At 30.8% G+C, this 12,972-nt stretch overlaps 1 protein-coding gene across 1 annotated transcript in view; it reads right to left on the reverse strand.

The window, feature by feature from the left end:
- LOC126885627 (protein turtle) overlaps positions 1-12,972 on the reverse strand; it is a 672,203-nt gene that overhangs the window by 284,379 nt on the left and 374,852 nt on the right. The gene's annotated exons all lie outside the window — the stretch shown is intronic.

Genomic DNA, 12,972 nt, shown 5'->3' on the forward strand with positions numbered 1-12,972 from the left:
GGCACGCGAGCCAAGCACACTACCGCTTAGCTACGCCGGCCCTACTAATAAGTACGGCTACTAATTAAAAAAAAAAAGGACGGGCACTAATTATTATGTATTTTAAAAGAAAAAGTCATTAAACACTTCATTTTATAATATTTATAAAAGCTATACTTACTAAAATGGAAGGTTGTAAGTGACATGATAATATCTATTAGGTATACGAAAGTAAACTTGAATTCAGGATTTGATTATACATAGATATATATTATTGGACTATATATATATATTGGCAAAAAAATAATTTAATTCTTATACCCATATTGGAAATTTTATTAAGAAAATTAGTTCATATTAAATGGTAAATACCTTTGTTTAGTAACGAAAAATAAAAAACAGATGGCCATAAACAAAAAACCAGAAATAAATGTAATTATATTATGTTAAAAAGGACCTTATCAAACCTGTCGGGATTCTGGCGTGTCGGGATTCTGGCCTGTCGGGATTCTGGCGTGTCGGTATTTTGGCCGTCGGGATTTTGGCTGTTCAGATAAAAAAAAAACAGTAAGAATATCAAGGGGCAGATGGTCACTAGGAAGAAGGGCAATAGGACGCCCGAGGAAAAGGTGGTTTGATAACACTAAAACAAACATGAGCCATCATTAAAGCAGGAAGAATGTGTTGATGAAAACACATTACACAAAATACTATTTTTAATTGCTTACAGCTATCAGTTACACTGTTTTACACCAGTTGTACTGAAACCAATTGGCTTGTTGTAGGTGCCATTAACTATTATATAGATCATCGCGAATTCTATATCAAGGTATACATTATGTATTAGGTCAGGTTGACACCAAACCTTCTCATAGCAATAGAAATACGTTCTACCAAAGCTGCTATATCAAAAAAATATTTAACTTTAACGAGCCACAAGCAAATATTTTCGGAACCTTTTTCTTCCTGACTTATACTTATAAATGTTGCTTTTAAATAGTTTCATAATTAGTCTAAATTTCCATAATTTCTAAACCTTGTGTTGTGCCGGTTAAAATATCTCGTTGATCTAAGATTCTCTATTCTATCTCTCGCAGTCCTGTACATTATTTGTACTGAAGTCTTCAGAGTAGTTATTTTGGATTTTTACTTTACATTTGACTTTTGGCATTGTCTTCGTTATTCTACCAATCTTATAAGTTTGAAGGGAATGCTTCATACACCTCGCCTCTTACAACGTTATGAGACGCTGGTTTGAAATTTATAAACGGGCGAAAGATCAGAATATATAAAACACTGATTAGACCAGTGCTCATGTATGACTGTGAGACGTGGACTGTGATCAAAGCAATTGAAAGAAAACTTAGATATTTTGAGAGAAAAATCCTCAGAACTTTATCACGACCCTAACAGCAATAAATACCGAATGAGAACAAATAATGAGGTCAAGTAGATACACAGGGTGAGCGACGTAGTCCAAGAAATTAAATTTCAACGTCTAATATGTGCGGTCATGTCCATAGACTCCCTAATAACAGAATTGCCAAGTTAAACTGGGAGGAAGCCCCTACAAGAAGAAAGCCCTTAGGACGCCCACGAATGCGATGAAGAGACAATATACGGTCAGATTTAAGAACAATGGGACTTCCCACTGACCCAACTGTCATGAACGACCGTTCGAGATGTAAACGGTCCTTAAGGCCGATTTATACATATCCGGGCCGTGTCCGTTCCGTGTTAAGACAGGGCCCGGTCCAAAAAAACAGTATGTACTCTTATGAGTATATTTATACATTGGCGTTTCCCGGACGGTGCCCGTCCGTGCCCGGCCTGAAATTAATCCCAACCGATATTTTTGGTTGGGCACTGTCGATACACGGAAATGACACGGACCGCACGGACTTGTATAAACACTATTTTATTGTTTTATGAACGCGACTGCAGGTAAATAGACAAGCAGGAGATGTTGTGCGATTGGTATTGGTTTTTTATATGTATTATTTATATATTTACATATATTTTATTTCTTATTTCTAATTACATATTATTACATTTGGTTATAGTGTAACATTCTTTACGGATGCCGTTTACGTACTAGTACAGTTAGGTTTGTTCCAACATAAACTTTTGGACGGTCCAGAAACAGTCACGAAACTACTTGTACCGTTTGTTGTGCGCATGTTAGTAATTGTATCGCCCAGTTATCGTCCCATGACGGTAATTTGGAAACCGATGTTGGAACGGTTATCTGACTGATCACTGATTTATCTATCATTATCATTTTTGTAGGCGACAACTTGTGTGCTTTTAGTCGATCACGATTCCCGCTTGCGATTTGCAAAAAGGCTCAAAATTTGTAAGTCAGTCCAGCCAGCACATGCATTCGCCCGATTACTGAAATTATCATCACGAAACCGTCACTGAAAGATCACAATTCTTGTTGGAAAAGTGGGAAGGACGATCCGATGACGATCATATTTTTGTTGGAACGGATTTTGTTTACTGCGCAGGAGCGTTACCGTTTCGTGACGGTTCTCGGTCGTGTTGGAACAAACCTATTATTATGGACAATGAAAAATTAATCGAATTGGTCCGCAAAGCCGGAACAATTCGATTATTCTAATAAGTCGCCATTATTTTCAACTATTTTTTACACAGAAATATGTAATAACGTTTTCCTTTAGTATATTCGGCCCAGTACGCACACTGCCACAACATGGTTGTATGTAAATACATATAGCATTAAAAATACCCGGACTCGGCACTGACACGGAACGGACACGTCCCGGATATGTATAAATCGGCCTTTATACTTAGTTCGCCGTCTCCCTTCCAATGTTGGAGCTTCATATAGCAATTGTAGGTTTAGAAACTGCTGCACGGAAGGTTTCTGTGGATGAAATTTCTTCAGGTATTTTAGCCATAAGCTCTGACGTCTTTCTACTGATCAGCATGGGCTACGATGGGCGTAAATTAGGTTAGAGACTGTGTTCAAAAGTCGTATCCCTCTGTAATTGCCACATTCAAGGTGGTCGCCTTTCTTGTGTAGAGGACTCAAGAAAAAGTGTTGTTGCAAAAAAATATTCTATATCCCTTTTAAAAAGTGTTGTTCATGTCATCTTTCTTTCAATTTTAATTATAAAGTCAAAAGGCAGATATCGAGCACTGAATTTAATTAAATCTTGCCCAAGTATACTTTCGCTCACAAGAGCATCCTCAGGGGCATTTCGTCAATAAAAAGAAGGTATCCTCGAATGTCATTTAATTATTATAGATCATTTTGGTGGCAAACTTAAATTAACAACTAACTACACACTGAACAAGGGACAAACATATAAATTAAATTGCCAGTAGGTTCTACATTTTAAATACTGGCAATTTAATTTATATGTTTGTCCCTTGTTCAGTGTGTAGTTAGTTGTTAATTTAAGTTTGCCACCAAAATGATCTATAATAATTAAATGACATTCGAGGATACCTTCTTTTTATTGACAAAATGCCCCTGAGGATGCTCTTGTGAGCGAAAGTATACTTGGGCAAGATTTAATTAAATTCAGTGCTCGATATCTGCCTTTTGACTTTAAAATTCATTTATTCGAGCATTCAACCATTTCCTAATTTTTTAATTATAATGTTTAATGTTAATAGAGGGCCAAAAGCAGAAATACTATTCAGTACAAATTGACTGTTATTCATTATTTCTGCGAAAAACCACAAATATTTCACTGACAATTCTTTATATTAAATGAAATGTTTGTTTAAACACTCAAAATAAGTTTTGCACGGAAATAATCTAAATTATGCTAACTTGCAAACGTACTTAGTTGACAGCTTTTATGTTTAATATATATTAAAGCTTTCAGACGCTTTCTCGGACATTTCACATTTCATATGAGTTTATTAATAAACTTTGAAAACGTAGGTAGCATCAGGTATTTAATGAAAATCTAGAGCTAGATCTAGAGCTCTTACCCTTATATAATTATGCATGAATAACCCCGACGTTGGTGACAGAGTCGTATCAACGACTTGGAATGTATTAAATCAGGGAAAATTGAAGATAAACGGGATATTTTATCCCGCTTGCGGCTTTTGTAACATGCGAGTGGCCACTACAAGATCCGTAGACTAATAAATAACGAAATTTCAGAGTAACATAATAGAACAATATTGTAAACATTTGAACACAACATTTAGAAATAGTGGAAATTTAGACTAATTATGAAAGTATTAGTAGAAAACCAACTGGGATTTAGAAAAGGCTTTAGGCCTAGAGAGGCATTATTTCCTATACAAACGGTACACGACAATTAGACCGAAAGCAGTAGACCGAACTCATTAGACTGAAAAGCACTTTACCGAAACCTCACTAGACCGAACAGCATTAGACCGAAGTCGTACATAAATTAAAAAATATTGCAGTAAATTATGCTAAGATTTTGAAGCACTGTAGAGAGCGTTTAAACGAACTATGAATATACAGGGTGTAACAAAAATACAGGTCATAAATTTAATCACATATTCTGGGACCAAAAATAATTCGATTGAACCTAACTTACCTTAGTACAAATGTGCACATAAAAAAAGTTACAGTCCTTTTAAGTTACAAAATGAAAATCGATTTTTTTCGAATGTATTGAAAACTATTGGAGATTTTTTATTGAAAATGGACATGTGGCATTCTTATGGCAGTAGCATCTTAAGAAAAAATTATAGTGAAATTTGGACACCCCATAAAAATTTTATGGGGGTTTTGTTCCTTTAAACCCCCCAAACTTTTGTGTACGTTCCAATTAAATTATTATTGTAGTACCATTAGTTAAACACAATGTTTTTAAAACTTTTTTGCCTCTTAGTACTTTTTCGAAAAGTCAGTTTTTATCGAGATATTTCGAATATTTGTCAAATCCACCACATATTTGTATATGGTTAAGTACGATTATGGAGACTTGGTAACAATATGAACATTTATTTATGAGAGACGAAGTAGTTTTCAATCCTAATAGTAAATTATTAATATTGAAAATATTAAAAATATTACTAAAAGATTTTTAAATTGAAAACTTATTGGTACACTTTCCTGGTGACACCTCCAAGACTTCTACAATTTGCAAGTCAAATGGATGCTGCAGTGAAGACGAGAGGGAAGGAATTCTACACTATGCAATTCACATCCCCCGTCTGCAGCTGGTAAAGTTCCAACGGAAAAATGCACCTAGTTACTCTACGGAGTAATACGACTATAAAATAAAAATGGTATACATTTTTAATTTATTTATGATTTACATTTTTAGGGATATTTTGAACCATATTAAAAAACAAGTCACATCTCGATAAAAGGTGTCTTTTCGAAAAAATACAAAGAGGCAAAAAAGTTTTAAAAACACTGTGTTGAACTAATGGTAGCGCTAGTGCAGTAATATTTTAATTGGAACGTACACAAACATCTGGGGGTTTAAAAAAACAAAACCCCCCAAAAAATTTTTATGTAAACATATTGAAAAATAAGCCTCAAGTCGATAAAAACTGCCTTATCGAAAAAATACTAAGAGCCAAAAAGTTTTAATAATATTGAATTTAAATAATGGTACCACAATAATAATTTAATTGAGACGTACACAAAAGTTTGGGGGGGTTTAAGGGAACAAAATCCCCATAAAATTTTTATGGGGTGCACAAATTTCACTCTAATTTTTCTTTAAGATGTTCCTGCCATAAGAATGCCACATGTCCATTTTCAATAAAAAATCTCCAATAGTTTTCGATATATTCGAAAAAATCGATTTTCATTTTGTAACTTCAAAGGGCTGTAACTTTTTTTATGTGCATATTTGTACTAAGGTAAGTTAGGTTCATTCGAACTATTTTTGGTCCCAGAATATGTGATTTAATTTATGACCTGTATTTTTGTTACACCCTGTATAATAACAATATTTAGCTGGCGAACAACCACCCACGAGTCAGAAAAAATACAGAGATTCTGCTGACAGATAAAAACGCCTCGTCGGTAACTTTGATGTTCATGGTAACATTTACTTAATTACTTAAGGGGGATTGCACATAACTTTAATTTTTAGTATTGTACATAGTAAATAAAAAACTAAACCAAAAACAAATAAAACAAAAAAAATAAACAAAAAACAAAGCAAAAAAAACACCTCTAAACTATTTTTAGTATTTAATTTGAAGCAAGGGTAAACATACCAAAGGAACGATAAACTACCCAGCTAATTGAAATACTAATCGAAAATAATACTTCAATCATCTAAGATAGCTATCGCTCACCCTGGCCTAGTAGGCCAGGGTAATAAGACAAAAATATAAACCGTTCGTGACATTTCAGCAACCAGGGTACTGAAGCGTTTTTTCGAGAGGTAATACCTTATAGGAACAAATTATAACTATTTCCTGCGTAGGATCTGGCGGCCATTTTTATTTATAAACAATTAACTGTCAAAAAATGGCATTTTCCCCTTTTTTTCAAATCAACGGAAAACAGTGAAACTTATGATTTTTTTAGTACAAACATCTTCGAGATTATGGAAAAAGCTTTAAAAAGACGTATTACAAATTTGATATACTCATTTATTGTTAATATAATTGCGAAAAAAATGTCGGAATTGCAAAAAAAAATATTTTCTCAATAACTGTTGTAAAAATTAGTGAACAGCTTTGAAATTTTTGTGAAATGAGGGTTCTTTGGTGCTTAATATGTTTATCCCAGAGAGCATTTTTTTGCAATAAAATAAGTCAGAAAAAAATGACCTTATAACCTTTCCACAGGTGTCAAATGAAAGAGCATGAGCTACATTTTCAAGATAGTTTAAAAAAATGAATAAAAAATGCATTTATTAGTAATAAATAATTATGCAAAAGTATCGTCAATTTTTCTTTATAAACATTTTGAATAACTTTTTCCAAAAAAATTAACTTTTTTACCCTGTTTTAAGTGCACAACTACCAAGTAATGTTATCTATATCATAATTGATAAAAAATTGTAATAAATATGTATAATTTCTTTATAACAAATTAAAAAGTTTATAAGGAAAGATTTACGATACTAATTATTTATTACTAATAAATGCATTTTTTTATTCACTTTTTTTAAACCAAGTTGAAAATATAGATCATGCTCTTTCATTTGACACCTGTGTAATGGTTCTAACGTCATTTTCTTCGACTTATGTTATTGCAAAAAAACTGTTCTCTGGGATAAACAATTTGAATAAAATTTAAACAATTGAATGAATCGCTTTGAAATTTTTATCACATATTAAGCACCAAAGAACCCATATTTGACAAAAATGTCAAAGCTGTACACAAATTTTTACAACAGTTATTGCGAAAATATTTTTTTTGCAATTCCGACCTTTTTTCGCAAGTATATTAACAATAAATGAGTATATCAAACTTTGTAATACGTCATTTTGAAGCTTTTTCCATAATCTCGAAGATATTTGTACTAAAAAAACCATAAGTTTCCCTGTTTTCCATTGCTTTGAAAAAAAAGTGAAAAATGCCATTTTTTTGACACTTAATTGTTTATAAATAAAAATGGCCGCCAGATCCTACGCAGGAAATAGTTACAATTTGCTCTTATAGGTATTACCTGTCAAAAAAACGATTCAGTACCCTGGCTGTTCAAGTATCATGGAAAAAACCTTATTACCCTGGACTACAGCTCAGTCTCCCAAAGTGTGTGTTCGCCTTGTCCTAATCTTAAATATGAATGGAAGCAAACAAAACAATATTTTAATTAATCATGTTTATTGTTCAATAAAGATATAATAAAAATATGACTTAGTAAATGCATTAACAAAAATATATTCAAATTCTTGCCAAAAACTAACAATTTCTGGATGTTACTTATGCATGTCTTGTGGTGTTGGTTCTATGGTAACTACTTGACGTTTAATGGTATAGCTGTCGACTTATTGTGGGCAAATGATGTGGCCCTAGGTTCCTGTAGCTACGGTCTTGGTGGTGGTGTAGATGTTAGGTGCTGCTGTCTATCAGAGATGTATCTCGGTTGTAGTTGACAGCCTTTAGTGCATCGCTGGCGATGGAGCTTCATACTCCCGAAAGGAGAAAGGTAGATTTTATTCAAAAACTAGAAGATAAAACACATATCAAACATCAAGAAGTAAAAACCAAAATGTACCTTTGCCAAATAGTATCCAAATACTAGCAATTGGCAAAGGAATAAAATATTCAAAATTAAGATACCAAGACACGTGAAGAGTCGAGGTTAGGTATAGAAACAAATGACTATAAAAAATTAATACAGGCTTAGATATAATAAAACTTACCCCAAGAGAATATGAAAGTCTGGAAATAAATAATCTATTATCAGCCTGTAATTCACTTTTATAGTAAAATTAATTTTACCACCACTCAAAATCCTTTGTGTATGAAATATGGGGGTTGTCACTGTCATTGAAAACGAGATTTGAAATGACGACCAAGTACAGAAAGATGGGTAAGCATGTTCCGTAATGAAAGACAGATATCTAGAGAGTAAGGATATATTAAGTACGTTCAGTATGATGATTTAGATGTTAGAGGAAAAGAGATCTAGTAGATAGATGATAACAAAAGAGGGCACCAACGAGATTTAACGAAGAAAACAGGTAAAACAAATAGAAGAAGATTATTACTAATGAGATTTTGAAGAAAATAAAGTAAAATAATTATTTAAAAATAAAATAGCAAAGATGTGACGTTTGTAACCTTACAAATTTTTAGTAGGTATTGTACATAGCAAAAAAATATATAACCAAAAACAAATAAACACATAAAATAAACAAAAAACAAAGCAAAAAAACAACCTTTAAACTATTTTTAGTATTTAATTTTTAGTATTGTACCGGGTGTCCCAATAAGAATGGCTCTCAGCCACATCTCTGGAACCGTTTCTAGTACAACTTTATGAAAAAAAATATAACAAAAGTTGCCTCGGGAAAATCCTGGAAATTATTTTCATAATTGTAAGTCCACCGCTAGAGAGCGTAACTGAATATCAAAAATTTAAAACTCAAAATTTTACAAAATTTGCCTAATGAAAGGGCACTGGAAATTCGGTCATCGTATTCTTCATAAAATTGTGCGCATATTTGATTTCAAAAGTTTAAGTCTGCCTTTGCAAATAAAAGGTGGGGGTAAGTGGGAACCTTGTTATGAAAAAATGGCTGTAAGTCCGGTTCTGCTAAAACGATTTTTGCAAACTTGGTCTCGTTGAAAACAGCTCTTTTTCGTCAATGTAAGAGTTATAATTTCGAAACAGCCTATATGCCAGCTAGGAGGCGCTATTTTATTTTTTTCAGAAAGCTAGTTTTCTTTGGAAAATATTAAATACAAGTATGTATGCATTTTTAATCCTGTATTACAAAATTAGACCAAATTAGCAACATAATAACGAAAACCGCATATCGATACTTTTTTCTATCTGGAGATATCATAAAAAACGTATAAATTAGAAACATAACTGATACTGTCACCGGTAAACGAAGTTCAGGAAATCAAAATGGAAGCAAGAACGGATACGTAAATAAAGTAAGACACAATAAACGAAAATGGTAGAAGAGAGGAGAGCCATCAGAAATGATTAAAGATCAATCATAGGGGAGTGCAATTAGAACGAAAACATGCATTGTTTCGGAATAATTCAAACAAGCTTATATTTTTCTGAAACTTTTTTTGTTAGTTTATATACCTACATGTTAAAGTAAAACGTTCTACTCACAGATTTGGCTGCTAATTGTTTATTAATTGTTTAAACAATAACAATTGTTTTGTACAAATAATTTAAAAATATCGTTGAATTCATCATTGTACTTTGATCAAATATGTTTCTATTTTGTTTTTGGTTATGCTGAATCCGAATATGGCATTACAATTTGAAAATTCTTATACAGAAGCTTTTATACAGTATGTTTGCGTAGCTAGGAACCACATGGAAAACTGTTTTATTATCAATTTTACGAAAAAAAGTTATTCTTCATAAAATACTCTGGATAGCCAAAAATCTAAAACTCAACCACCAGATATTAAAGTTTATCAATTTTATACGAGTTATGTCAAAAATATGAATTTCTTTAAAGAGTAAAGTACCTTTTTATTCCAGAATATCAAAAAATGCTATTATGAAAAGTTGTTTGAAATTAAAAACTATGTTTTAATATACAATAACATTATTCTCATCGAAAAAAAAATTTCAATTGTTTCTCAAATTACGGATATCCATCATTATGTTATTACAATTATTGTAACTATTTTATTACCAATTTTACGAAAAAAAGTTATTCTTCAAAAAATACTCTACCTGGTCTAAAATCTATGATACAACCATCAGATATCAAACTTTTTCAGTTTTATACGAGATATGGAAAAAATAGGAATTTTTCTTAAGAGTCAAGTGCCTTTATTATTTACAATATTTTAATTAGAAGGATGTAGTTGAACACTGAAACGTAGTTTTTTAATTCCAAACAACTTTTCTTTATAACAATTTTCGATATTGTGAAATATAAAGGTACTTTACTCTTGAGTGAAATTCATATTTTTTGACATACCTCGTATAAAATTAATGAAATTTTATATTTGATGGTTGCATCTTAGATTATATACGATGCAGAGTATTTTATAAAGAATACATTTTTTTCGTAAGACTGATAATAAAAAAGTTATCAATAGGTTCCAAGTTACGCAGACATACATATTGTATAAGAGCTAAAAAAATTTTTTTTGTTGAACATTTATTATTATTGAAGCTTATTATTAAATGTATTTTAGATGGGTTTTAAAGAAAAAAGTTTTGATCACTTTGTATAAACATTTTTTTAGCTGGTAATTTTCGGTTTTTGTATTACATTTTTGTTATCTTTCTTAATCTTCTCAAAAAGAAATAGTTTATTTCATTTCTAAAGTAAAATAATTTAGTGCATTTTAAAGATTACATCCTGAGCTGTAAAAAACACTTATAAGCTTGTAATAGATCTGTTGAAAATTGCGTAATACCGTCTTAAATTGGTGTTAATTCTGTAAAACTATGAATATTTCAAAAAATACATTTTTTGAGACGTCGTATCATTTGAATTAAATTTTTTAGATTTTTTTTGGATGAAACCTCGTTTAGTAAGATGATTGAAAGGTAAGTTGTACACATTTTTAAATCATTTTTAAACAAAATTCATGTAAGTCTCACTTTCAGCCCACACCGTACTTATGCTCATACATTTTGTTTCTTTTGATTATAACCCTAAGATAGCTTAATTATTCTTCTTTCCTGTTCAATTTGTAAAATTTCATTTAATCGATTAGTTAAAGAATTACATTAAAAAAAACTCAACCGTGCACTTCGTCGTAGGCTCGTTTACAGTGCGCCAATGCTTGTGAGAAGGGTGACTTTGGCGTTATAAATAAAAAATTATAGAAGCTACAGATTTAATTTTAGAAAAATCTTTATATAAGGTTTTTTTGTAAAATTTTCTGAATTTTTCATTGGCTAAGTCAGTTTTTTTCAAAAATTTATATTTTCGGAGTTATTTAAAAAAACATCTATTTTCGCAGTTCATTTGTTTAGTAAAAAATGAAGCACCCACTTCTCAAGTAGAACTTTTTGATATGTTGTTTATTTAAAAATATCTTAATGAAATTACAAAAAGTTCTATCTTGTTTGATTTTCTTCGAAGTGAAAATCTATATGCACTCCCCTATCAGATATAATAAAATAATGATCTGTAATAAACAGACAAAAAATATTTTCAAATAATGCTCTTCAAATGATCTCTTTTATAATAGAAATTTCTTTGTTCTTTTTTATCTACTAACATTACGCGATTTTCTAATAATACATCCCTCCCCTACTACAACCATTTAGCTTTCAGAAGGTCTTACTAGCAATAATTTAGTTCTCATGTTAACAGCAATTTTCTTGTTGATTTCGAGTAAATATAGTATTTAATATATTAATATCATGTATATTTTCTCTTGTTTAATAACCGCTTTCATGAGATCCTCTTAGCGTTTCAGATAAAATGGTTTCCGGTAAAAAGGCAATATTATCATCATCAAAAGCAAGTACGTTTATCAATTATTCATGCCTTATTTTACATAAATAAAAGTTACTTTTAGTTATCTAAGAAATAACTTAATTAGAAAGTATCCGACTATCTGGATATAATGGTTCTGAAACTTTTTTCTTGTGGCAAAGCAAGTTAAATATTATGTTTATATAGAAATAAGACACAATTGATCGTAATGAAAATTCCATTTTTATAGGGAAGTGCATATAGATTTTCACTTCGGAAAAAATCAAACAAAATAGGACTTTTTGTAATTTCATTAAGAAATGTTTAATAAACAACATATCAAAAAGTTTTACTCGAGAAGTGGGTGCTTTATACAAATGAACTGCGAAATTAGATATTTATTTAAATAACTCCGAAAATATAAATTTTAGAAAAAACTGACTTTACCATTGAAAAATTCAGAAAATTTTACAAAAAAAACCTTATATAAAGATTTTTTTTTAATTAAATCTATAGCTTCTATACTTTTTTTATTTTATAAAGCTAAAGTCACCCTTCTATCAAATAATATTAGCGTACTGTAAACTAGCGTTCGGCGAAGAGCACGGTTGAGTTATTTTAATGCAATTCTTAACTAATGGATCAAATGAAATTTTACAAATTGAACATGAAAAAAGAATAATTAAGCTATCTTATGGTTATAATAAAAAGAAATAAAATGTATGGGCATAATTATTACGGTGTGGGTGGAAAGTAAAACTTACATGAATTTTGTTTAAAAATGATTTAAAAATGTGTAACTAATACAATTTTACTTATAAAACTCTCAAATTTGTACAACTTACCTTTCAGACATCTTAATAAACGAAGTTTTATTCAAAAAAAAAAATCTCAAAAATTTAATTCAAATGATACGGCGTCTCAAAAAATGTAATTTTTGAAAACTTCGTAGTTTTACAGAAT

Source organism: Diabrotica virgifera, chromosome 1 (genome assembly GCF_917563875.1).
Source record: "Diabrotica virgifera virgifera chromosome 1, PGI_DIABVI_V3a".
Lineage (NCBI taxonomy): Eukaryota > Metazoa > Arthropoda > Insecta > Coleoptera > Chrysomelidae > Diabrotica > Diabrotica virgifera.